The 27860-nt window shown below is 41.6% G+C and overlaps 1 long non-coding RNA gene across 3 annotated transcripts; it reads right to left on the bottom strand.

Moving 5' to 3' along the window:
- Window positions 1-27849, bottom strand: LOC125910761 (uncharacterized). 3 transcript variants are annotated; one of them, XR_007454161.1, is made up of 5 exons: window positions 27765-27849; window positions 27170-27232; window positions 9759-9921; window positions 7772-7891; window positions 4834-7233 (listed from the first exon to the last, which is right to left on the bottom strand). It is a non-coding gene; the product is annotated as an uncharacterized LOC125910761 (long non-coding RNA). The 3 variants fall into 3 exon arrangements; XR_007454162.1 differs by lacking the exons at window positions 4834-7233; window positions 7772-7891 and adding an exon at window positions 1-1739 and having other exon boundaries at window positions 27765-27848; XR_007454160.1 differs by having other exon boundaries at window positions 4834-7891; window positions 27765-27848.
- Between the last annotated feature and the right edge of the window lie 11 nt (window positions 27850-27860).

Raw genomic sequence — 27860 nt, forward strand, 5'->3', positions numbered from 1 at the left:
TCCCTCCGGCAGAGAAGGGAGCCAAGCAGGAAGCCCTGGCACCCCATTCTGCGCACTGAGGCCTTGGCCAGTCTGATGGCAGCTCGCCGCCTTGGCAATGCAGGGGGCAGGTGGCAGCCAATGACTGTGAGGCTGGGGTCTGGGGTGGGTTATTGGTGCCCTCATTCACCTTCTCTCTCTTCTTCCCAGTGTTCTGCCCCTCCCCCCACACCTGACCTGTACTTATCCCCTCACTGGCCTCTAGGGTCCCCAAGTGCCCCATCCCCACCCTACTGCGGTCTGAGAAACTCTCTATATATTCCCTTTAAATTTATTGAGACTTGCTTTATCCACTAACATATGGTCTATTTTGGTGGATATACTATGTGCATTTAAAAAAATATTTATGTTGCACATTTAGGTACAGTATTCTAGATATATCAGTTAGGTCAACATGGCTGATTAATGCTGTTCAGATCATCTATATCTTTACTGATTTTTTGTGTAGTTTTTCTACCAGTTGCTAAGAGAGGAACATTAAAACTTCCAACTATGATTGTGAGATGGTCTACTTCTCCCTTTAGCTCTGCTGAGTTTTGCTCTGTGGATTTTGAAACTCTGTTGGATACATTTTGTGATTGTGATGTCTTTCTGATGACTTGACCTTGCATCGTTATGAATGTCCTTCCTTATCTCTGCTAATATGTTTTGTGTTGAAGTCTATTTCATCTGATATGCTATTTGCAGGTTCTGTATTTTGCCATCCTATTACTTTCAATTTATGTCTTTATATTTAAAGTGTATCTCTTAGACGGAATATAGGTGAGTCTTGTTTTAATTCATTTTGGCAGTCTCTGCCTTTAAGCTGTTTAGTCCATAGATATTTAATAAATAATTGATATGGTTGGACTTAGGTCTACCATTTTTTAATTCTCCTTTTGATTTTTGTTCCTTTGTTTTCCCTTTCCTGTCTTCTTTTAACATATTCAAGTATTTTTTAAGAATTCTATTTTATCTATTAATATCTCTACCTTTGTCTTATATTTTAGTAGTGTCTCTAGGTATTGCTACGTATCTACTTAACTTTTCACAAACTACCTGAAGATAATATCAAACAACTTCATATAAAATGTAGATTTGTAAACATACGTGTCCAATACCACTATCCCCTACTTTATTTTTTATGCTGTATTTGTTATATACGTTATAGTTTACATACTTTATACTTACACACTTCATACTTACATACTTTATAAGCCACAAGGTAATGTTATAATTTTTGCTTTAAAGTGTCCTATCTTGGGGCGTCTTGGGTGGCCTAGTCGGTTAAGCATCCCACTTTTGATATTGGCTCAGGTCATGATCTCACACTTCGTGAGATCGAGCCCTGCACAGGGCTCTGGTTGACAGCACAGCACACGCACATGCGTGTAGTCTGTCAAAATAAATCCATAAACATTAAAAAAAAAAGTGCCCTATCTTTTAGAGAAAGAAGACAAAATAGTCTTCTGTATTTACTCAGACATATACCACATTGAAGTATATTTAACATACAATGTTATATTAGTTTCAGGCGTACAACATGATGATCCGACGATTCTGTGCCTTTCTCGGGGCTCGTCTTAATCGCATTTATCTATTTCACCCATCCTTCCATCCACGTCTTCTCTGGTAGCCACTGGAACTGTTCTGGTTTTTGTTTGTCCTCTTTATTCATTCATGACGGTCTGAGGTTTTCTCTGATATCATTTTCATTCATCCTATTGGATACACAATTCCATATTAATGGGTTTTTCTTTCAGAACTTTGAAGATTCCCCCACTATCGCCTGACCTTCATGGTTTCAGGTGAGAAGTCCATGAGAACGGAAATCATTGTTCTCCAACATGTCATGTGGTTGTCATCTTAGGCCACTTTCAATATTTTCTCTTTATCTCTCTTTTCAGCAGTTTGATTGTGACATGCCTAAGAGTGGTTTTAGTCATATTTACCTATCTTATGCTTCCCTGAGATTTTGAATCTGAAATTTTTTGTCTACAAGATATAGGGAAACAAATTATATATGCATACATACATATATATGTAGCCATTAATTCATCACATTTTTTCTACCCTGTTTTCTTTCTCCTCTCCTCCCGGAGCTCCAATTAATGCCATCACCTAAATATTGATAGGTCATTTTTCTTCAATATTTTTTTCTCAGTCTCTTCTCAATATTTTCTTTCATTGACCCTTTCTTTGGACATCATTAATTTGCTGTTAAACTCACTCACTGAATTTTTAATTTTATTTTCAGTTCTTGAATTTCTATTTTTTAAATATTTTTTTCTGTATTAAGATTTCTCATTCATGTATTCATTAGCACTCTTTTCCTTAAACTCTTTTGTAGATATTTATAATAGCTGCTTCAAAGACACCCCTCCCCCACCAACATTTGGGTGGTCTTAGTATTTACTGCTACTGTCTGACCTTTCTATTAACACTGAATTACATTTGCGGGGGGGGGGGGGGGGGGAGCAGTCTAGGATTTAAAAAAATTCTATACTGGACATTGGGGATGATACATTATACGGATTCTGGATTCTTTTATCTTCTGAAGAACATTGATTTTTGTATGAGTAGACAGTCAAATTAGTAACTTGAACTTGGGGCACCTGGGTGGCTCAGTCGGTTGTGTCTGACTTCGGTTCAGGTCATGATCATGGTTTGTGAGTTCAAGCCCTGCACTGGGCTCTGTGCTGACAACTTGGAGCCTGCTTCAGATTCTGTATCTCCCTCTTTCTCTGCTCCTCTCCTGCTCACTTCTGTCTCTCTCAAAAATAAACACTTAAAAAGAAAAGCATTAAAATTAAAAAAAATAGCTTGAACTTGACCTTGTATTTGTATAGTTTTGGTTCAACCTTCGTCATGGTGAGTTTAAGTTTCCCCATTGTTATTAAAGTGAATTTCTTAGTCCTGCCACTTGGTCTTCCAGAACATGGCCCTTTTGGGATTTCAGTGGACAGTCCAAGCTCTTCTGAGTTTATGAAAATCAAACTACAAATTCTGTCTCTCTTGTGGCAGGCAGCAGTTGAAATATCTGCCTTTTGCTTCCTGCCTTTGAGCTGTTGCTTTCCACTGGACAAGGAATTGAGGGATTTCATATGCAGATTTAGGGGATTTCTTCTCTTCAGCTTCCTCCTCTCTGGGTTTTCTCCCCAAATATCCCGCTGCTCTGGCAGCATTGAACTTTATCCACCAATATCTTTTCTTAAAAAACTGTAGTTGCCATATGTACTTTACATTCCCAGGACTTATTATTTTATAACTGGGAGTTTGTACCTTTTGACTACCTTCACCCATCCCCCCGCCCCTCCCCTACCAAGTCCACTTCTATCTTAAGCCAAGAAGTCGGTGGCTTTCTGCAGGAGTTCTAGCCATCCCACACCTTGCGGACTGGGGAGTGTCCTAAGGAGAAAGCTTTGGAAACGGATCTCATCCAGTGCAGTTCACTTCTTTCAAGGATCAAATGTCTGGGTTCTACTGATTCTTAGTTACTCTCCAATTACTCCAAGCCATTTAAACATTTTATTTTTTTTTTAAATTAACATTCAGTAAAATTAACTATTTTTGTTGTGCATTTTTATGAATTTTAACACATGTATAGATTAATCACAGTCAAGATGAAGAACGGTTTCATCATCCCCCCAAACTAACCCTTTTTAACATGGTTCACTTGGGACAACTAATGAACCAAAACTCACACATTATTATTAACTAAGCTCCATACTTCATTCAGATTTCCTTAAGTTTTCGCGAAGGTCCTTTTTCTGTTTCAGGATCCCTTCCCAGACATCATATAACATTTAGGCATCCTATCTCTTTGGGCTCCTCTTTCTTATCATGATGGCTTTATTTTTTTAATTTTTTATTAATGTTTACTTATTTTTGAGAGAGAGAGAGAGAGAGAGAGAGAGTGAGTAGGGGAGGGGCAAAGAGGGAGACACAGAATCTGAAGCAGGTTCCAGGCTCTGAGCTGTCAGCATAGAGCCCAACGCAGGGCTCGAACCCACGTACCGAACCGTGAGATCATGACCCGAGCCAAGGTCAGATGCTTAACTGGCTGAACCACCCAGGTGCCCCTATCACAATGGCTTTAAATTGCATTTCCTTGGGGCGCCTGGGTGGCGCAGTCGGTTAAGCGTCCGACTTCAGCCAGGTCACGATCTCGCGGTCCGTGAGTTCGAGCCCCGCGTCAGGCTCTGGGCTGATGGCTCGGATCCTGGAGCCTGCTTCCGATTCTGTGTCTCCCTCTCTCTCTGTCCCTCCCCCGTTCATGCTCTGTCTCTCTCTGTCCTAAAAATAAATTAAAAAACGTTGAAAAAAAAATTAAAAAAAAAATTGCATTTCCTTAATATGTTGAACATATTTTCATGTGCTCACTTTTCATCTATATACTCTCTTCGGTGAAGTTCACCATTTTAAAGTGTACAATTTAGTGGGTTTTAGATTGTTCGTAAATATGAGCAACGATCACCACTAACTAACTGCAGAACATTTTCATCATCCTCAAAAATCACCCCATAGTGGGGGGCCTGGGTGGCTCAGTCAGTTAAGCGTCTGACTTTGGCTCAGGTTATGACCTCTTGGTCCATGGGTTTGAGCCCCGCATCGGACTCTGTACTGACAGCTCAGAGCCTGGAGCCTGCTTTGAATTCTGTGTCTCCCTCTCTCTGCCCCTCCCCTACTCGCACTCTCTCTCTCAAAAATCAAAATAAACATTAAAAAACTTAAAAAATCACCTCATATCCATGAAACAGTCACTCCTGATTCCCCTCTCCCCTCAGCTCCCCCTAGCTCCCCAGTAACCACTAATCTGCCTTTATGGATTTGCTTATTCTGGACATTTCATATGAATGGAATTACATAATTATATAAGCCAGACCTTTTGTGTCTGGCTTCTTTCGCTTAGCATGTTTTCAAGATTTCATCCATGTGTAGCATTTGTTTTTAAGAACGTCCTTTGTTTTTATGGTCAAAGAATATTGCACTGTATGAATATACCACATTTTGTTTATCCATGTATCAGTTGACGGGCATTTGGGTTCTTCCCACTGCTGGAGTATTATGAGTAATTCTGTTATGAATATTCATGTACCGGTTTTTGTTGGAGCATATGTTTTTAGTTCTCTCGGATCTGTATCTAGGAGTAGATTGCTGCGTCACATGATAATTCTATGTTTTGAGGAACCATCCAACTATTTTCCAAAGCCAATGCACCGTCTTACATTCCGATCAGCGATGTTCCAGTTTCTCCACATTCTAACGCTTGTATTGTCTTTTTTCATTACAGCAATCCCAGTAGGAGTGAAGTGGTATCTAACTGTGGTTTTGGTGCGCATTTCTCTAATGACAAATGATGTTGAGCATCTTCTCATGTACTTCCTGGCCGTTTGTAGATCTTTGTTGGAGAAGGTCTATTCAATACCTTTCGCCATTTTTAACTAGGCTGTTTTAATTTTTAGGTTGTAAGAATTCCTTATATATCATGGATACTAGACTTTTATCCAATTGTAGTCTGTAAATATTTTCTCCCATCCTGTGTATTGTCTTTTCACTCTCTTGATATACATATTGACACATAGAAGTTTTTCACTTTGGTATAGTTCAATTGATCTATTTTTTATTTTGTTGCTTGTGCTTTTGAGGTCATAGCTAAGAAACTATTGCATTATACAAAGTCACAAAGATTTACACCTATGTTTTAAGAGTTTTCTAACTTAAGCTCTTGCAGTTAGGCCTTGTATCCACTGAGTTAATTTTTGTATATGGTATAAGGCAGGGATCTAATTCATTCTCTTGCATGTGGATTTTCAGTTTTTTGGGCACCATTGGTGGAAATCATCTTTTCCCCATTGTGTGATCTTGGGACTTTTGTTGAAAATCCATAGGCCATAGTTGATGAGTTTACTTCTGGAATCTCGATTCTATTCCACTGATCTACAAGTTTATCCTTATGCTAATAGCACACTATCTGGATTATTGTGGATTTGTAGTAGGCTTGAAATAGGGAAATGTGAGTTCTCCATCTTTGATCTTTTTAAAGACTGTTTTGGCAATTTAAGGTCCCTTGCAATTCCATATGAATTTTAAAATCTGCTTGTCCATTTTTTTTTTTTTTTAAGTTTACTTTTTTTGAGACAGAGAGAGAATCGCAAGCAGGCTTTGCGCTGTCAGCACGGAGCCTGATGTGGGGCTTAAACTCATGAACGTGTTGAGATCATAACCCAAGCTGATATCAAGAGTCAGACGCTCCCCTGGCCTGGCCACCCGTGCACCCCTGCTTGTCCGTTTCTTTAAAAAAGAAAAAAAAGCATCTGGGATTTTGCTTGGGATTGTGTTGAACTTTTAGATCAATTTGGGGAGTAATGCCATCTTATTATTGTCTTCCAATCCACGAAAATGGGATGTCTTTCTATTTATGTAGGTCTTCCTTAATTTCTTTCAACAATATTTTGTGGTTTTCAGTGTATAAGTCCTGTACTTCTCTGTAAAAAGATAATCCCTAAGAATTCTTTTTGATACTACTGTAAATGAAACTGTTTTCTAAATTTCATTTTCAAATTTTTCACTGTTAGTGTACAGAAATACAAATGATTTTTGTACATTAATATCCTGAAACCTTGCTGAATTTGGTTATTAGCTATTAGGTGTGTGTGTGTGTGTGTGTGTGTGTGTGTCTTTAGAATTTCCTATATATAAATCAGTCACTTTTTTTTTTAAAGTAGGCTTCACACCCAGCATGGAGCTCAATGCGGGGCTTGAACTCACAACACTGAGATCAAGACCTGAGCTGAGATCAACAGTCAGACGCTTAACCGACTGAGCCACCCAGGCGCCCCATGTCATCTTTAAATAGAGGCAGTTTTATTTTTTCCTTTCTAATCTAGATGCCTTTTTCTTTCATAATTGCCCTGCCTGGAATCTCCAGTACAATGCTGAATAAGGATGGCAAGAACAAACGTGCCTGTTTTATTCACAATCTTAAGAGGAAAGCTTTTAGTCCTTCATCATTAAGTAGGATGTTAGCTGTGGATAGGGTTTTTGTATGCGTGTGTGGTAAAACATACATAACACAGGATTTACCGTTTTAACTATTTTTTTTAAATGTTTATTTATTTTGAGAAAGAGAGAGAGAGAGAAAGAATCTCAAGCAGACTCTATGCTGTCTCAGCCCATCGTAGGGCTTGAGCTCATGAACTCTGAAATCATGACCTGAGCCAAAAAAAAAAAAAAAAAAAGTCAGATGCTTAACCAATTGAGCCACCCAGGCACCACACCATTTTAACCATTTTTAAGTGTGTAAGTTCAGTGGCATGAAGTACATTCATACCGTCACGCAACCATCATCACCATCCATCTCCAGAACATTTTCATCATCCCAACATGAAACAACTAACAATCTCTGTCATAGTCCCCACCTCACTTCATGAGGCCATTTTAACAATATAAAAAGCAAAGGCAATCCAATAACAATAACAACAATAAACCTTATAGCCCAATCTTTCTTATGAACTTGGATGCAGAAACTGTCTTCTAAAATATTATTAGCAATAATGTATTAAAATCATGATCAATTTGGGTTTATTCTGAAAAGTCAGGCATGGACTAAAATAGAAAAGCTATTAGAATAAATCACTGCAGATTATGAAAAGCCGTATAGTAAATCTCATTAAGTACATAAAAACATTGACTAAAGGTTAACATCTATGATAACAGCTTTTAAGCAAGCTGGAAATGGAAAAGAACTTACCTAGTAAAGGTTATCGTGGCAAATACATTTAATAGCAAAGTGTCAGAGCTTCTCATGAGCTGAATTGTGTCCCACAAAAATTAGTATGTTGAAGTTCAAACCAGTATCTCAGAACGTGACCTTATTTGGAAATGGGGTCATTACAGATGTAATTAGTTAATAGGAGGCCATTAGGGTGAGTCCTAATCCCATAGAACTGGTGTCCTCACAAAGAGGAAATGTGGACACAGAGGCGGACAACCACACAGTGAGAACGTCACATGAACATGAAGGCAGAAGTCAGGGTGATATATCTACGGCCTAGTAACACCAAAGGTTGCCAATAAACCCCCAGAGGCTACAGGAGAGGCGTGGAACAGATCTCCCCTCACAGTCTCAGAAGGAACCAGTCCTGCTGACACTCGGCTCTTGGACTGCCAGCCTCCAGAAATGCGAGGTGATGAATTCCTATTATTTAAGCCACCCGATTCGTGGTACCTCGTTATAGCAGCGAATTAATATAGCTTCCTTTCAAAATCAGAACAAGACAAGGATGTCTGCTATCACTGCTTCTAGTCAACACTGTACTGAAGATGTTAGTGTAAGAGAGGAACAAATTCTCTTCTACCCTCTAGGGTCACTGGCTGGACCGAAGAATTAAAACTAATATAAAACAGATTAGCGCGAGAAAAGCATACAGATGTTATTACATTTTTACATGTACACGGGGGCCTTCACAAAAGAATGGAGACCTGAAAAAGTGACCAGGGAGGGAAGCTTTAAGTCTTTTAGACAAAGAAATACTAAATTTGTCACGAATTGACAAGACAAAGGGATTGGGCTAAGTGTTAGTAAACGGTAAATGTGAGATAACAGAAAGGACATATATTGGTCCCTGTCCCTCATTCCTGACACAGCACTCCTAAAATCCTTTTGTGGATTCCTATGTGGTAAGAGAACTACAAGTATTTTGTTTTGATATTTGGCCTTTGACTCCAGTTCCTAAATCCCTTGGATCCCTTCACAAGTGATAGCAACGTCTTTTGTTCTAATGAGGTGAATCTTGGTGGCCTTCTGGAGGGGGGCTGGTCACCCCAAAAGACCAGGCTATGGCTAGAAGCTTGGACATTTCAGCCCCGTCTCTCATTCTCCACAGAGAGGAAAGGGCTTGAAAATGGAGTTAATTATATATATAACTTATTTTTATTTAAAATATTTATATTTATATTTAGGGGTGCCTGGGTGGTTCAGCAGGTTAAGTATCTGATTCTTGATTTCGGCTCAGGTCATGATCTCACAGTTCGTGGGATCAAGCACAGAGCCTACTTGGGATTCTCTCTCCCTCCCTCTGCCCCTCCCCTGCCTGTTCTCTCTCCCTCTCCCTCTCAAAATAAACTTAAAAATATATTTATACTTAACATAACTTATATGTTATATATTTTTGTATATTAAAGTATATATTCTCTATATACCTATAATCATTTATAACAAATTATTATTACTCTTATGTAAATCATCATACTAGATATATTAAATCCTAGGTGTCAGACATATTAACTTAGCGTTTGTAACTACCCAACAGGTAGACGGGAAGAAGCCTTACACACCACGGAGAGAATGTGATCTATCTCGCAGTCCCCTAAGGCGCTACTGGAATAGGAATTTTGTAATTAAATAAGTTCTAGAGAATTACTAGTGGCCAGTGTGAAAGATAATGGAAACTGGGAAAGCAGGCTTTTGGGGATGGCTGGATGAAGGCAAATGGATTAAGAGATCAATGTGTTAACTAAGGCCGTGCCAGGCACAATAAAAAGAGACATAAAGGAGAGATTGAGGTGACTGACACTTGAGAATCCTTGTAATTGGGTTGTGCCCGGACATCCTTTCAAATCTCCCTTCCTAATCAAAGTGGGTTAAGGGTTAAAGTTTCTTCTACTCTAGTTCTTGATTCATGTCCAAGGGTAAATACCACCTTATACTCTTTCAAAGTGCTAGAACATTAACTTACTTGATCCTCTCAAAGAATAAGTACAGACAAGCATTTTAGAATGACTTTAAAGGGTCTCTTTCAAGGTTCGAAGGGCACAGCCAGGACCAAACCCCAAATGTTCTGATGGTTGAACCTCATGGGTCACAATGCAGAGCAACTACAGTCCATTTGGTTGATCGGGCTGTTGAGAGAGCACAACATACACCTTCATGAGGTTTCGGTCCTGGCTTGTTACAGATAAAGCTTCATTTCTAGCTTTCATTTCATCTCTATCCAGAATCATTCCAAGAGAAGGCATTTAGAGGCCTTCAAATCAGGAAGATCATCACAGTATCTTCTTCCTCAATAGTCAGGTGGGACTTCGTTTTTTAATTTGAGAGAGAGGATGAACAGGGGAGAGGCACAGAGGGAGAGAGAGAGAATTCTAAGGAGGCTCCATGCCCAGTATGGAGTTCGACTCGGGGCTCAATTCCACAGCCCTGGGACCATGAGCTGAGTTGAAATCAAGAGCAGACGCTCAACTGACTCACCAGGCACCCTGGTAGGACTTCACAGCATCCAAACAAACCTGCGGAGTTTGTTCTCACCAAGTGACCCTTCTGTCTCTCAAGCACAGAGGATTTGTCTATCCCCTTATCTTGATTGAGTTACTCTCCTCACCCACCGTTGGTTCCTGCCTCCAGTGGAATGCCAGGAACCCCCCACTGCCCAGCCAAAGAACAAGCTAAAGCAAGTAAGAACCACCTTTCCTCTACAACAGTGTTATATCACAAACAACTGCCGTCACTTGGTCTTTTCAAAAGAGAATGAGCTTTTATCTGTATGTAACTAACCGTGAATGTACGTGTATCTGAATAGACTGATTCAGCTGTGTTGAACTTGGGGAAACCTTCAGGGTGCTTCTGTGGAATTCCTGCATTTGCTTTTGTGGCTCTGAGGTCTCAGGAGGACAGAGAACTCCTTACCATCCTGGATCTTCTCTGCACACATATGAGAACATCTGAATGCTAAAATTCTGAATGTTTGGGTTTTGAGTGAAATGAGGGATCCTGGAGTCTGAGAGGTAGGTTTTACATTTGTTTAATAAGTTTATCTCCTCTTCTTAAAGCCCGTTAACTATTTGTTATCGACCTGGCTTTACTGGCCAGTCTACTGGAGGGAGGAACAAAGGGAGGGGATTGTCCACTGCAACCCCCAGAGGACACCGTCAGCATGACGGGCCGCTGTAAGACTGTGACCACCTTTTCACTGGAGACATTCTCCAGAGGTAACAGCTGGGACTTACCTGAGTATGCACAGGTTACACTCTGGGCGATTCAAAGCCTTATACAAATGTGCCACCCTTTCAGGCTCCAAGGTACTCTGGGCCACCTTTGTATTTGTGAGATTTGTGGTTAAGAACAGAGGCAAACTTGTGACAATCAGAAGTGCAAAACGTCCCTCAAGCATTCAGTGAAGACACACAGGTAAGCAATGACCCAAACTAAAGTCTTGAAAGTAATCAGAAAAACCGTATGTGAACCCGAAATGGAGTACCCTGTGAAAATCTTAAAAAAGACAAACCTAGAATAAATAAAGCTTATAGTACACATACACTATTTATTTGCACCTAAGAAATAGTTCAAGGGGTGCCTGGGTGGCTCAGTGGGTTGAGCGTCCGACTTCAGCTCAGGTCACGATCTCATGGCTCGTGAGTTTGAGCCCCGCGTCGGGCTCTGTGCTGACGGCTCAGGGCCTGGAGCCTGCTTCGGATTCTGTGTCTCCCTCTCTCTCTGCCTCTCCCCTGCTCACGCTCTCTCTCCCTCTCTCTCTTGAAAATAAACATTAAAAAAATAGTTTAAGCAGAAAATTTCCCTCTAATCCTATTTGACACACAACTCACAACTCCACCTCTGTTTTGTGAAAACTGTCAGACTCCAACAAAACATGTACAGAGGAGCAAAGGGCCAAGAGCGACTAAGGGACTCTTGAGAATAAGGTTGGACGACTTATCCCACTGGATACCAAGTCCAAAGCTATAGTAATGAAGACAGTATGGTACTGGTGCAAGATTAAACAAAATGACTAACAGAACAGATTGGGGGTCCCAGAAACGTTGGAGAACCGATTATTTTAAAATTTTATCTGAGCTGGGGTGGCTCAGTCGGTTAAGCATCTGACTTTAGCTCAGGACATGATTTGCAGTTTGTGAGTTTGAGACCCTGTGGGGCTCTCTGCTGACTGCGCAGAGCCCGCTTCAGATCCTCTGTGCCCCCTTCTTCCTGTCCCTCCCCTGCTCTCTCTCAAAAGTAAATACACATTAAAATAATTATCACTTGGAGCAAAGAGGAGATAATTTGTCCATTTCATTATCACAGAAACAAGTTAAATAAAACAATGAAAAAATATTAAGAGAAAACATTTGCCTCCCACCACTATTTATACTCCAGGTTCATGAAGGGGTGGGTATCACTAACTGGTAGCTGAAGTCACAGATATGACTTTCTAGATGTTTTTACTCAGTTAAGGAGGTGACATCACAGGATACAATGATCCATACCTTATTCCAAACAGAAATCAAGAAGAACTCTGTTTCAGTTTTGTAGTGACATATGAACAGCTTGGTTCTTTCTAAAAAAATGTCAGGTTTTGTTTCAGAAAAAAATACACACGTAGCTGCCATGCTCTTCCATTTCTTCAAGGAGATCTAGGTTCCCATTTGGTGCTATTTTCCTTGTGCCTGAATGACTTCGATATTTGTCTTAGGGAGGGTATCCTGCTATGTCTTTACTATGTCTGAGTAAGTCTTGGGGCACCTGGGTGGCTCAGTTGGTTAAGTGTCTGACTCTTGATTTCAGTTCAGGTCATAATCCCAGGATTGTGAGATCGAGCCTCGTGTCTGGCTGTGCACCCGCAGCATGGAGCCTGCTTAAGACTCTCTCTGTCCCTCTCTTCTGCTCACATGTGCCCTCTAAAAAAAAAAAAAAAAAAAAAAAAAAAAATTTAGTCTTCATTTCACCTGTTCTTGAAATAAGGTATAGAATTGGTACAGAAGTCTAACTTGGCTGTTTTCTTTTGTTCTTCTATATGTAGGATCTGCCCCTATCCACACCCCTTGACCCCGACAGCTTTCAGATTTTTTTCACTGGTTTTAAAAATTTTGATTATGATGTGGTTGGTATATATTTTTGTGTATTTCTTGTTCTGGGGTGCTCACTGAGCTTCAATCTATAGGTTTATAATATTCATCCATTTGGGAAAACTGGTCATTATTTCTTCAAATATATCCTCCCCTCTTTCTTATCTCTTTTAGGAATTCAAATTACAAGTATATTAGGCCATTCGAAGTTATGGGATAGCTGATACTGTTCAGCCTGTTAATCATTGAGAAGATGCTAGACATTGTGAATTTTATTTTTATTTTAGAGAGAGAGAGCGTGTGCAAGTGGGGGAGGGGCAGAGTTAGAAAGAATCTTAAGCAGGCTCCACACTCAGCATGGAGTTCAATGGGGGCTTGATCCCATGACCCTCGGATGATGACCTGAGGCAAAAGCAAGAGCTGGATGCTCAACAGCCTGAATCACCCAAATGACTCTACACCCAATGTGGGGCTTGAACTCACAACCCTGAGATCAAGAGTCACGTGCTCTTCTGACCGAGCCAGCTGGGCCAGACATTGTAAATTTTACATTAACTGCTGGATATTTTTATGTTCCTACAAAATTTTTAGAGCTTTGAAGCAGTTTTAAGATGTAGTTATTTGGAAACTGATCCTTTTCTGATCTTATTTTTAAGATTTGTTGGGTGGGACTAGAACTGTACTTAGCCTAAGGATAATTATTCCCCACTAATGAAGCAGGACCTTTAAAAAAATGCTTATTTAGAGAGAGAGAGACAGTGCTAGCTTCGGCAGCACATATACTAAAATTGGAACGATACAGAGAAGATTAGAGAGAGAGAGAGAGAGAGAGACAAAGAATCCCAAGCAGGCTCCATGCTGTCAGCACAGAGCCTGACACAGGGCTTGATCTCATGAACTGTGAGATCATGACCTGAGCCAAAATCAAGGGTTGGATGCTTAACCGACCAAGCCACCCAGGTGCCCCAAAGCAAGACTTTCAGTACTCTTTCAGTACTCTCCCCAATGCCTAATGGGTTTTTCCAGTCTTGGTGGTGGGAACAGGTGCTATTTTGGGCCCTGTAGCACTGATGTCAAACCCTCTCCGGTTGTTCTTTTTCTGGCATCAGGTTTCCTCACACACGAACTGATCAATACTCTGTGAACACTATGAACCGTCTGCCGATCTCTACATTTACCTACCCAGTCCTCTCCTCCACGGCTTGCTGTCCCGTAAACTCTGGCTGCCTTGGTCTCCTGAGACTCTCAGCACCGTGTCTTCAACTCAGTGAGTCCACTGAGCACCCCCCCCCCGCCCCAAACTATTTTACACTGCTTTTCTCATTTCAATACTTTAGTTTGATATGACAGTAGATGGACCTCTTGACTTTTTAAAATATTTATTTATTTAGAGAGACAGGGCGGGGGGAAGGGGTAGAGAAAAGAGAAAGGGAGAGAATCCCAAGCAGGCTCCATGCTGTCAGTGCAGAGCCTGTTGTGGGGCTTGATCTCATGAACCATGAGATCATGACCTGTGGCAAAATCAACAGCCTGACGCTCAACCTAATGAGCCACCCAGGTGCCCTGGATCTGTTGACTTCTATATGAGGAAATCATCTTCCAACTTTTGTGCACCTCTTTCATCCTTATTGGTTATATTACTTTGATCTTTACACAGTGGAGTCATTTTGTTTCCTGTAATTTATATATAGATTCTGAAATTTCAAATTGAGTATATAGCATTTGAGATTGGACTTCTGTATGATTCACTGCAGAACCAAGGAATAAGATTAGATCCATAGAGAAAGAAATGTAATCCTCTGTCACTAAACTTGTGCCACACGCACAAAAATGACCACTTCAAGGATCAAGGTCAAATCGAATCTTTTTACACTCTAGCAGTTGCTGATAATCATGCTACACTTTAGTTTTTGTACTCGGACTAACATGTCCTTATAAAACTTTGCTTTCCCTGGAGTTTTATTTGACAAAACGAAGTATATGCTATTGCCTCTTTTGGTGATGATCATCCAGCCTCTTCCTTTTACTGTTTAACAGGAATCCGCTTTTTCTTTCAAGGAATTCTGATCCTTTGGTATCCTGTTCTAATGTGAACCCATTATTTTTCAGGCTTGCTACATAGCTGATATCCTAGGATTTTTTTCCACCGCATTCCTAGGGTGGAGTCCTTTTTACTAGATGTCTTATTCTCTCCAAAGTATACTAAGTAATTGAACAAAGATGTAGATGTGAAGTAAATGTGAATTTTTGCATATCTGAGATATCTTTTTCAATTTTCTACTTAATTGTTTGGGTGCCGAATTCTGTATCAGAAACCCTTTCTGTCTGGACTTTGAACGTCTGCTGCAGTATCTTCTAGCACACATTTCTGCTGACCAGAAAACAGATGCCAGTCTGGTTCTCACTCCTTCTTAGGTAACTTCTGTTTTCCTTCTCTGGATGCTTTCAGGCTATTATCTTTAGTATTCCAAAATCTTGCAAGGATTTGCAGTGTGTGTGTGTGAGAGAGACAGACAGACAGACAGACTATGCTTAAATTCACTATGCTTAGCAACTTTTCAGTAAAAAAGATGTGTATCTCTAATTATCCAAACTATCATCCTTTTATGATTTCTTTTCCTCCATTTTTTCCTTCTTAAATTCTTTCAGTTATTTGGTAGATTTATAGACTGACGTCTTATCTTTTTTCTAATTATCTTTTTGGGAAAACTGTATTTTTTATTCCAGTACTAGTAAATGTTTATTTTGACAATCATCTTAAATTTCTAACCACTCTTTTTCATTATTCCTTTTCCATGGTAACCTATTCTTGATTTATGGTGCAGTATCTTCAAATCTTTCTGTAGATACTAACTAAAGTTTTTCACTTACTCTCTTGGGCCGGCTCTTTGCTCAATAAGGTCTTTTTCTTACCTGCCATTGGTTTTCTTCAGGTGTAGTAAATCTCAGTCGAACATTTAAAAGAAATTACATAAAAACAAAGGAGCCGGCTTCTGGGTGGCTGGCTGAGTCTCTTCTGCCACTGGGAGTTCAAATTCTCCAGAATTCTCCAGCGGGCCTCCTCGAGGAATGGGAAGGACAACGTGAGGTACGCACTCATAGAGGACTATCAAATGGGAGACTTCACTTACGGGTACACGGGCAGAGAGCAGGAAGGAGGAGGCTTCCAAATGCCCGAGTGAGAAGGGCTTTCCTTCGCTGCAAACTGGGGCCCTCAAGCAGCTCATTCACGTTTCTTCCAGGAACAGTCCTCCAGCTTTTGTTTTTGCACGTAGGTTTAGTTGAGCGATGGCTGCAGTGAACCTGGTCATTCTGCATCAACCAGCACACTGGTTCTAGGTCCTGTCCTTCAGTTACCCTCTGCTATTAATCCTGTTGCCACTTTGTTTGCCGCTCTTAGTCTGCCCCTCTTGGAGATATTCTTGGGAAGAAAGACTTCACACCTGCTAAGTTCACACTTGTAAAACTTCCAGGCTATAGTCTGTACTCTAGTGTATCTCCTAGTAAGTTCCCAGCTCATTACCACTGTGGGGAAAACAATCAGTCCAGGAAGTAGTGAAGAATCCTGGTGAACATCTCAGGCAGCGGGGGCGGGGGAAGAAACCCCAAGAGTCTCTGATCAACAGTCTTTATTACATGTGTTTGTATGTTGCAGTTTTATGGCCTATGTTTAAAATCATCAAACTCTCCCCCTAAGTAAATGATCATCTAGTCACCCCAAAGTTCCCAGGAGGTTTTCCTTCCAGAGGAAAATGACTTTAATAAGAAAATTAAAATATTTCAAATCTCCTCTCCCTTCTATTTACATTCATTTATAGTCTAGAATTTTTACACCTGTCTTGCCAAATTGTTTAATTACAATCAATCTCTCAAAATAAAATCCCCTCTAATAACTGTAAACCTTGAGCTTATTAGCCTAAAAATGAAGGCTGGACCTTAAACTTTGCTGGACAGACCAGATCCTCTCCTGGGCCCTGGTTTGAATGGTCAGACTGGCGCCCACTGGCCACACATATTGCATATTACCAACACTCTTTTGGAGATAATGTGGCTTTATAGATTATATGGATATTTTACACAGAAATATTAAAATGAGTCACTGAAATAATATTAACAAACAAGCGTATGAAATTGTTCACATACAGAACAAATAAACCTTAAAATAGTTGGTATTAATCTAAGGAAGTTGTGGGTTGAAACATTTTAATTTTTCTCATAATACCCTAATAATGATTTACTAACCAAAAAGGAAGCACTTTTACACAATAAGAAAACTCTCAAGAATCAGGGGGACTTTGGGGCGCCTGGGTGGCTCAGTCGGTTAAGCGTCCGACTTCAGCTCAGGTCATGATCTCACAGTCCAGTTTGGGCCCCGCGTCGGGCTCTGTGCTGACAGCTCAGAGCCTGGAGCCTGCTTCGCATTCTGTCTCTCCCTCTCTCTCTGCCCCTCCCCTGCCCATGCTCTGTCTCTGTCTCAAAAATAAATAAAAACATTAAAAAAATTTTTAATTAAAAAAAAAAAATCGGGGGGAACTTGGTGGAAGAAAAACTAGTATTAGAATGATGACAAGACTTATTCAGGGGTGCCTGGATGGCTCAGTCAGTTGAGCGTCTGACTTCAGTTCAGGTCATGATCTCTCAGTCTGTGAGTTCGAGCCCCGCGTCGGGCTCTATGCTGACAGCTCAGAGCTTGGAGCCTGCTTTGGATTCTGTGTCTCCCTCTCTCGCTCTGCCCCTCCCCTGCTCATGCTCTGTCTCTTACTCTCAAAAATGAATAAATGTTAAAAAAAAATAAAAAGACTTATTCAAAACTCCACTAGAAAAAACGCGCCATTCAGAACTGAACCTTTTCTAAATAGATACGGACTCCAGCTTTCTCATCCATTCACAGAATCCCTACATTCTGAATGCCACCTAGATGGAACGCTGCAGAACACAGTCTGCATCGTATCCTGCATTTTATAGTCAAAATGACTCAAAGCCTCACAGGAGCTTCATTCCATAACATTCCACAAAATTAGCAGTCAAATTCAGGTGGATCAAGTTCTTGCTCCTTGGGAAAACACTAGTTCACTGCTGTTTTCCAATGAGGAACAGTCTAGAAGGCAAACACAGGCACAAGAGAAGCGTGGAGGTCAGTCCCCGTGTGTTCTGTACTTCACCTGCATTCCAAACACACCTCGTGCTCTATCATCATTACTCCTTTTATTTCTCACCTACAACTCCAGGCTGCACGCTCAGTGATAACAAAACTGTATGGGGTTTTTGGTTTTTTTTTTCCATTTTTTTGGAAAGATGATTTTATGATTTAGGAAATTCTGTACTTCTCTTTTTTTAATGTTTACTTATATTTTTGAGAGAAGAGACAGAGCAAGAGCACGAGCAGCAAAGGAGCAGAGAGAGAGAGGGAGACACAGAATCCAAAGTAGGCTCCAGGCTCCAAGCTGGCAGCACAGAGCCCGACGCAGGGCTCCGACCCACAAACAGTGAGATCATGACCTGAGCTCAAGTCAGACGCTTATCGACCGAGCCACCCAGGCACCCTACAAAACTGTATGTTTTAATCAGCTCAGGCCGCTCTAACAAAATACCAATGAACTGCTGGCTCAAACGACAGACACTTAATTCTTATGGTTCTAGAGGCTGCAAGTTGTAAGATCAGAGGGCCAGCATCACTGAGTTTTGCTGGACTCTCCTCCGGGTTGCAGACAGCTTCCTTCCTGTCTCCTCACAAGGTTGCGGAGAAGAGACCTCTGGTGTCTTTTCTCATAAAGGCACTAATCCCTTCATAAGGTCCTCTCTCTCCTGACCTCATTTAAACCAGCTATCTCCCAGAGCACCTGGGTGGCTGAGTTGGTTAAGCATTGGACCGCAGCTTGGGTCCAATCTCAAGGTTCGTGAGTTCGAGCCCCGCGTCGGGCTCTGCGCTGACAGCTCAGAGCCTGGAGCCTGTTTCAGATTCTGTGTCTCCCTCTCTGTCTGACCCTCCCCCATTCATGCTCTGTTTCAGAAATAAACGCTAAAAAAAAAATTTTTTTTAAATAATAAAATAAAACATTTCAAGCAAGCACACAAACAACATATACATTTTTGGGGGAGAGGGCACATTTCAGTCCATTGTACCTACTCAAGAGTGTCCCTTCTTATAACAGTAATGATTGCAGTAACAAACATAATTCGAGAGCTCGTTCTGTGCCGGCACTGTGTCACATGCAGGTGAGGGAACCGGGCGTAGTTCTTTAGCTACACTAGGGTCACAGCTGGTACGCTGTCGTAGCGCTAAGATTTTCGCCCAGGCAGCCTAACAGTAAAGCTCAAACTCCTAATTCTCTCCCTGTTCTGCCTTAACTAGAGGAAAAATGATTTTGAGATCTGAACAAGTGAATTCAGGAATTTACTATTTTAGTTATCACACTTTTGAACTGGGTACAGAAGGGCTCCAAATATCAAAATGATTCTTTTGATAACTACTCATAAGAAAATAAACCAGACAGGGGCGCCTGGGTGGCTCAGTCAGTTAAGCGTCCGACTTCATAAACCCGAGGTTCTTGAGTTCGAGCCCCGTGTCGGACTCTGTGCTGACAGCTCTGAGCCTGGAGCCTGCATCGGATTCTGTGTCTTCCTCTCTCTCTGTTCTTCTCCCGCTTGCACCCTGTCTCTGTCTCTCTCAAAAATAAATAAAGATTAAAAAAAAAAAAAAAAAAGAAAAAAGAAACCAGACCCCCCCCCCCCCCCCCCCCCAAAAATGCAGACAACAGAGACTAAGAGGAAAGCACAACTCTGAGGAGTTTACAAACACCAGTGTGAAAGGGGTGACTCTCTGAATGCCAATCAGATGAGACACACATCACAGAAAGCAACCAGAAGTGATGACCTGTCAAACTGGCCAAGCAGGAAACTACGAGTGATGTATCTATCACTCCCAGGGTCCAGTGAGGGCCTAGGGAACCAGCATGGTCAAATACTGCTGGTGAATATTTATCTGCATTCCTTCCAGAGAGGAAATCTGAAAATTCATGTTTAAAGCTTCTCATATGTGTTCTCCTCACCAAGTAAACGTGGGTACTTAAAAACGTCAAGATGTACGCAAAAGTTTATGTATAAGGGCAGTCATGATATTGCTTCACAGATCAACTTATATATATTCTGGTAGGTAAAACATACTATTTTTTTAAAAGTTGAGAAAACACAGAGATTTTTAAAGAGACAGAAACAAAGAGCTTTGGATATTACTTGTCAGAATTAACCAGTGTTATAATTGGGCTCTTCTCTCGGTCACGTATATACACCTATACTTTCATAACTCGTTGCTTTGTAACTTACTTATTTTTAATGCTTATTTCAAGAGAGAGCATGTGTGTGTATGTGTACGCAAGCAGGGAAGGGGTAGAGGGAGAGAGAATCCCAAGCAGGCTCCACACTGGCAGTACAGAGCCTGATGTGGGGCTTGATCTCATGAACCAGGAGATCATGACCTGAGCTGAAAACAAAGAGTCAGATGCTTAACTGACTGAGCCACCCAGGCACCCCTGTAACTTTTTTTTTTTAAGTCATCTTGGCAAGTTATGATGCCAAAAATAGATTCATGTCACTTTAAATGAATGCCTAGTATTTTGCTCCATGAAAAGCATATTTGAATCAACTCTTGATGGGCCTTTTTTTGTTTTTAGCGTTTTTTATTATTATTATTTTAGAAAGAGAGAGGAGAGTGCAAGTAGGGGAGAGAGGCAGAGGGAGAGAGAGATTTTTTTTTAATTTTTTAAAAATGTTTACCTTTGAGAGAGACAGAGCATGAGTGGAAGAGGAGCAGAGAGAGAGGGAGACACAGAATCCAAAGAAGCTCCAGGCTCCGAGCTGTCAGCACAGAGCCTGACGTGGGGCTCGAACCCACCGACCGTGAGATCATGACCTGAGCCTGAGCCGAAGTCCGACACTCAACCGACCGAGCCACCCAGGCTCCCCCCTCAATAATTTTTTTTTAAAGGAGGGATTAGTCACTTTGAATGCCTAAAAGAAATCTAGAGAGAAATATTCTTTGGATGGGGCTCGGAGGACAAGAAAATAAGTATCAGGTGAGGAAACAAAGCCCAATGAGGAAGCGAGGGCGAGGAGCAGATCTGAGCACGGAAGGAAAAGCTAGCCTCGGATGGAGAGAAGACCACTACCCTCCGACAGGGTGAAGGAGGGAAGGGTGTGTGTGGAAGCAGCGTAGACAGCGGGTGCGACACTGAAATCCCAGCCGAGGCAGAGGCTGCCTCTCGTGGTGAGGGGAGGGTGGGGGCGGCTTGCCGGGAGTCGCACGTCTTCAGCATCACTGCAACAAGGACGCGGCACTTAAGTCACTTGCCTGAGTGCTCTTCCCACGCACTGGCAGCACCTGCTGTCAAAATGGGCTCTGTTCTCGTCTCCCTCACGCCCCCACGTTTACACAAGTATCTGAAATTCATCTGAAAAACACTGTCACACACCAAGCATCCGGGCATCATCCCCAGTATTTCTCACACGGGAAAGGTGCTCTTCTTTTCATTAATGTTTTAAAAGTTTATTTAGTTACTTAGAGAGAGACAGAGACGTGCAAGTGGGGGAGGGGCAGGGGAGGCGGAGAGTCCCAAGCAGGCTCAGTGGTATCAGCGCAGAGCCCGACGCAGGGCTTGAACTCCTCAACTGTGAGATCGTGACCTGAGCCGAAACCAAGAGTCGGACGCTTAACCCGCCGAGCCACCCGGGCGCCCCGTCTGCACCACCTTTACTCATCCGGGTGTCACTCCTGTTCTCAGATTCTACTCAGCACTGAGAGAAATCAAACAAACACTGATTCAAGTTTACAGTTAACGAATTATGGGAACACTTTCCACAAAGCTCACGCAGTCACGGGGTAGAGGTAATTCTGCGTTTCCGCTTTGTTCTCTACAAAGCAAGTCTTCCAAGCCTGATGCCAAGGTTTCTCTCACCCCTCCAAGTCTCTGAGTTACAGAGGACGGAAGGGAGGTGGATCACAGGAACTCGAACCCGACCACGTGATTCCCGACGGAGGCAGGAAGTAGAAAGAAGAGCCGCGGGAGGGAGGGAAGCGGCCCTGGTCCGAACCTGCAGCCTCTTCCGTGGGAAACGGAGGGAAGCTGTGAAGAGGGCCCATGCGCTTTTGGTCCCGGAAGTCCCAGCCCGCTATCACTGGGAGGACCAGAGACTAACATGAATGGAGATGTTCTGCCTCCTGTTCTCAAGCCCTCCCGTGCTCACCCTCTCGCCTCCAGGCTTCCAGTACAAGTAACAACCTCCTCCCCTGCACCGCAAAAGCCCCAGCTGGGCCTCAGACCGTATTGGCTTCTGGTAACTCAGAACTATAGGCGGGCAGCCCAGAGGCAGGATGTGAAGAGGCAGGCTGATTTCTGGCAGGGGAGAAAGGGAAAGCAAGGAGATAGCGGGCCTGGGTTTTAGTAACCTCAGAACCTTTCCCAGGACACCTGAAATACTTATGGAAGGAAAATAATCTTTACTAAGGCAAAGTCCAATAATCCACGACTTCCCGCAAATCCACTTGTGATTTCCTCGAATAAAATTAGTATTTGACAACAGCGCTATCATGTTATGGTGAACCACTGTTTGACATCAACGTAACATTCAGTCTCCTTTTGAAACAAAACTGTACAAGCTCTAAGCCTCCATGCACCTGCAGATCCTCTGAGCACAACAGCTGGCTTCTGCATGGCTACTGCTAGGCTTTCCAGGTGAAAAACTAACCCAGATTGACCATTTGTTACATGTACAATTTTTGCTTTTACTAGAAACGAACAGGTTTAAAATAAAGAGGTGAACTATGAGTTTACCAGACAGAAGTAAACAAAAGAAGGAACGGTAACATTAACATCAGATACGGGGAGGGGCACTTGGGTGGCTCAGTCGGTTGAGCATCGGTTGAGCACTCTTGATTTTGGCTCAGGTCATGATCCCAGGGTCATGGGATCAAGCCCTGTGCTGGGCTCCACAGCATGGAGTCTGCTTAAGATTCTCTCTCCGTCTCTGCATACCACCCCCCCCCCCAACTTGCTCACTCTCAAATTAAAAAACAAAAACATCAGATAAAGGGATATTGGTCAGACATAAGTTGAAAGCATTAAACAGGATAAAAAGGATCTTATAGAAGGCATAATTTACAAAGACAGGGCACAGTCTTGTATGAACCAGTGACGTAATGTTACATACATAAAGAAGATCTTCCAGAAATGCAAAAAAGATTGTTTAAAATACATTTAAGGTGGAAATCTTAATCACACCTCTTCTAGAATTAGACTGACCTAGGAAATGTATCAGAGAACTAAATTCTAAAATCAATAAACCTGAATACTAAAACCAGTAAACCTGATGAAACAGTCATAGAACTTAAAAAAAAAAAAAAATTATGTTTATTTCTTTTTGAGAGAGAGAAACAAGAGCACAAGCAGGGGAGAGGCAGAGAGAGAGGGGGACACAGAATTTGAAGCAGGTTCCAGGCTCTGAGCTGCCAGCACAGAGCCCAAGAGGGGGCTCAAACTCACAGACCACAAGATCATGCCCTGAGCCCAAGTCAGACGCTTAACTGACTGAGCCACCCAGGCACCCCAGCATAGAACTTTTAATTTATTTATGTACATATTTATAGCATAGAACCTTTTAATTCTAAGTAGAAAATATACGTATTTTAACACCCATGAAATGTGTAATCATTGATTATGTACTTGCCAAAGAAGAAAATCTTAACTAAAACATACCAAATCTAATTCTCTGGTCACCACAAAACTGGAAAATAATACAAACATGACCACCATCATGCTGTGCACTTGAACTTACCCAGTGATGTATGTCAATTATCTTTCAATAAAACTGAAGAAAGAAATGGATTGAAAAGCTTAAGTATTTGAAAAAATGACATCCAATCCTGGATAACTCTTAGGTCAAAGAAAAAAATGACAACATATGTAAAAAGCAATGAAAAAGAGAACACTTTATACCAAAAACTATGGAACAAGTTGTATTTAGAGGCAAATTTATAGCCTTAAAATGTCTTCACCAAAAATGAAAGAATAAAAATGAGAGAACTTAAAAAAATAAAGGCTCTTAGACTAATATTAAGAAATGGAAAAAGAAGAAGAGAATAGGAAGAGGAACTGTGACAAAAACTTAAACTGGAAAACAGAAGACAGTAAGTAAGAGTTGAAAAGCATTCAAAAAGAGACAAATCCTCTTGCAAGCCTGGTTCAAGAAAAAAGAAAACAAAAATATGTAAGGTTAGGAATGAGAAAATAACCTCATGTGCAGAGCAGACTGTAAGAATCACAAGAGAATTCTATACACAATACAATGACAACTAATTTGGAAAATCTGTTGAAAATGGAGGACCTTCCAAGCAAAATACAAATTAAGGTTGATCCCTCCCCCATAGAAAAGTTGAATTTTAATTTTTTTTAATTTTTAATTTTTAGAGAAAGAGAGAGAGAGAGCGCGCCCAAGTTGGGGAGAGGGGGAGAGGGGCAGAGGGAGAGGGAGAATCTTAAGCAGGTTCCACGCTCAGCACAGAGCCTGACATGGGGGCTCGTTCCCATGACCTTGGGATCATGACCTGAGCCCAAATCAAGTCAGATGCTCAACCAACTGAGCCACCCAAGCAACCCAAAAAGTTGACTTTTTAAATGATCACAGAAGAGAGTGGACACATTATATATAAATGCTACCATGTAAAACTATATAATAGGATTTTGAAATTGATTTCTCTACTCAGTCTTAAAAGAGCAGATAATTCCAAAGTCAATTAAATTATTTCAGAACGTAGCAAAATATAAAATGCTCCCTAAAGTTATTTTAAGGGATCTAGTATAATTTTAAATATTAACATCTGATTAACACAGTACCAAAAAAGCTCCCCTTCGTGTCAGTCTCACTAATAAAAGCTACATTCTATATAAAATATCAATAAATGGCACCCAACAGTGTATCAAAAGAATAATATACTTGATCAAAAAGAATTACTTGGAGATTCTATCAGTATTTTAGCAGGTACTGTACCAAAACCTTTTATGATAAACTGATATATTTAAAGCACTGAATTTTCCATACTGGAACATGAAATGTCCATTTACTTGCCCTTAATGTCTTTTAATAATATTTCATATTTCTCATAAAGAAGTCTCTTTTGTGCAGTGTATTCATATTGGGTTCTTCCCCCCCCCCCCATTTTATAACTGATATACAAAAAAATTTAAGTTTCTGTATTCATTTAGTCACTTTGCTGAACCTTTTAATTCTAATAATTTTGCAATTTCATTCTTTTCCATTTTCCAGAAACAAAATTACATTATCCAAAAATAGTATTTTCACTTCTTCCTTTCCTAACATTTTTGTCTGTTCCCTGTTTTATTACTTTAGCTAGAAAGTTAGCACCATGTTGAATATTAGAAGTGAAAGTAAATATTCCATTTTTTCCTGAGTTTAAAGAGAATGCTTCTATTGTTTTATCATTTAAGTATGACATTTACCATAGATTTCTTTTAAGTGCCTTTTATCAAGTTGCTGTTTGTCTATTCCCATTTTGCTAAGTGTTTTATTTATTTATTTTTGGGAGGTGGGGGAGAGAGGGAAGGAGAGAGGGAGAGAGAAAACGAGCAGGCAGGGGCAAAGAGAGGAAGAATCTTAAGCAGGCTCCAGCACAGAGGCTGACACAGGCCTCAATCTCACAATCATGAGATCATGACTGAGTGGAAATCAAGAGTCAGACGCTTAACTGACTGAGCCACCCAGGCACCCCTCCTATTTTGCTAAATGTTTTCTTTGAAATCAAAGTAGGTTTTGAGTATTTGCAAAAAACACTTTACCGCTCGAGATGATCATATAGATCATACAGATTTAACCTCATATAAACTATTAATACAGTGATTTATAGCAACAGGCTTTCTAACGTTAAATCATTCCTGGGATAAAATCTTTCATTCCAGATGGAGGGCATGACTGAATTTGCTACTATTTTATTTTAGGGCTTTGTATTGATGGGAGTTGGGCAGTTTTTTCTTCTGGTGCTATCTTTGTCAGGTTTTGGTATTAAGGGGATGCTAACATTATGAGCTGAACAACTCTCCTTAATGGAAGCACTCCAGGAATAAGGGCCAGCATGAGCAAAGACCAGGATGAAAAAGCGCAGGATATGCTCAGAGAATAGGATTTAAGACTTCTTTTTCTCTTTTTTAATGTTTACTTATTTTTGAAAGGGAGACAGAGCGAGACAGGGAGACACAGAATCTGAAACAGGCTCCAGGCTCTGAGCTGTCAGCAGAGCCTGATGTGGGGCTCAAACTCACAAACCTCAAGATCATGACCTGAGCTGAAGTCAGACACTTAACCGACTGAGCCACCCAGGTGCCCCAGGATTTAAGACTTCTTAAAATGGACTAAGTAACACAAAGTAGGTTTGACTCCAGTTGCTAATTAATCTTCAAGCACAACTCCTCTGCCAAAACACTTTGATATACTGCTCATTTTACATACAGAACAGACTCCAAACGTTCAAGATCCTTCCTACTTTATTTTTAAAAAATTTTAAATGTTTATTTTTGAAAGAGAGAGAGAGAGAGACAGAGCACGAGCGGGGGAAGGGCAGAGAGACAGGGAGGCACAGAATCGGAAGCAGGCTCCAGGCTCTGAGCTGTCAGCACAGGGCCCGAATTGGGGCTCGAACTCATGAGCCTAGCCATGAGAACATGACCTGAGCCGAAGTCGGACGCTCAACCGACTGAGCCCCCCGGGGCGCCCCCAAATCCTTCCAACTTTACCCTATTTTACATTGCAACCTGTGCTTTCCTGTGATTTTTGTTTGCTGAGAATGCTATATATGATCTACAATGGCACATCCAAATCCTACCCACCTATCAAGGGAATAGTTCAAATACCCATGAAAAGTTCTCAGATCCAGTTGAACTATGTCTGAGTTCACATGTGCTGCAGCAAATTACTGTCAGCTCTTGGCTTGCCAACTCCTTAAGCTCTCTGACAGCTATACTATGTTGGTCAGTGTCACGCCCCCCTCCCCCAATTCACGACCTTCCCAGAACCTTAGAATGTGACTTTATCTGGCAATAGTTACTGTAAATGTAATTAGTTAAGATCAGGAGTAAGGCAGGCCCTTTGTCCAAGAAGGCTGTGTCCTTTTAAGAAGAAACACAGATACACACAGAAAAACACCATAGGAGAAACTTCAAGAGATCCAAAAGATGCAGCTACAAGTCAAAGAACTCCTAGGATGGGTCCACAGCACCGGAAACTAGGAAAAGGCAAGGAAGTATTTTACCCAGAGTTTCAGGGGAAGCGTGATCCTGCTGACACCTTCATTTCGGACTTTCTGGTTCCAGAACTGTAAGATAATAAACGCGTTGTTTTAAGCCACCCAATTGGCGATACTTGGTTATCACAGCCCTAGGAAACTAAAGCAAGGGCAATTTAAATTTCTAATTTATCTTCCTAACCCCAACAGCGCTCTGTCCCTAGTCCAGCTGAGAACTATGTAGGTACTCAAATCCTTCCACGAGTGGGCTTCCGGCAGCAGCGGTCAGGAACTGCCAGACCTTATGAGCTCCTGCTGGGAGACGACCAACAGCCAATGCTCGTAAGTGGTAAGTAAGCACCGTGACTGTAAGACAAGCGGCTACGCAGACGAACGGAAGCCAGGAACTAAATGAAACACGCGGCAGCCGGAGAGGGAAGAGCCTCGATTCCCCGGAGAGCGACCAGGGAGGAAGGCAGTTCTCGAGACGGGAGTCTCCGAGCCGCTCTCCAGACCCCGCCGAACAGCCCAGTCCTCTCCCCACCCTCCACGGCCGGGACCCCAGCAACTGCCACCTCCGGTCCAGGAGCCCCTCCTGCCCCGCTCCGCGCCGCCGCCTCACCTCCGCGGGCGCGTCCCGCTATGTTACGCTGTTGCATGGGGGGAGGGACTTCCTCCCCACACCCGGAAACCGGAAGGGGCTCTTTCCCGCCGGAAG

Source organism: Panthera uncia (genome assembly GCF_023721935.1).
Source record: "Panthera uncia isolate 11264 chromosome B3 unlocalized genomic scaffold, Puncia_PCG_1.0 HiC_scaffold_2, whole genome shotgun sequence".
NCBI classification, from domain to species: domain Eukaryota; kingdom Metazoa; phylum Chordata; class Mammalia; order Carnivora; family Felidae; genus Panthera; species Panthera uncia.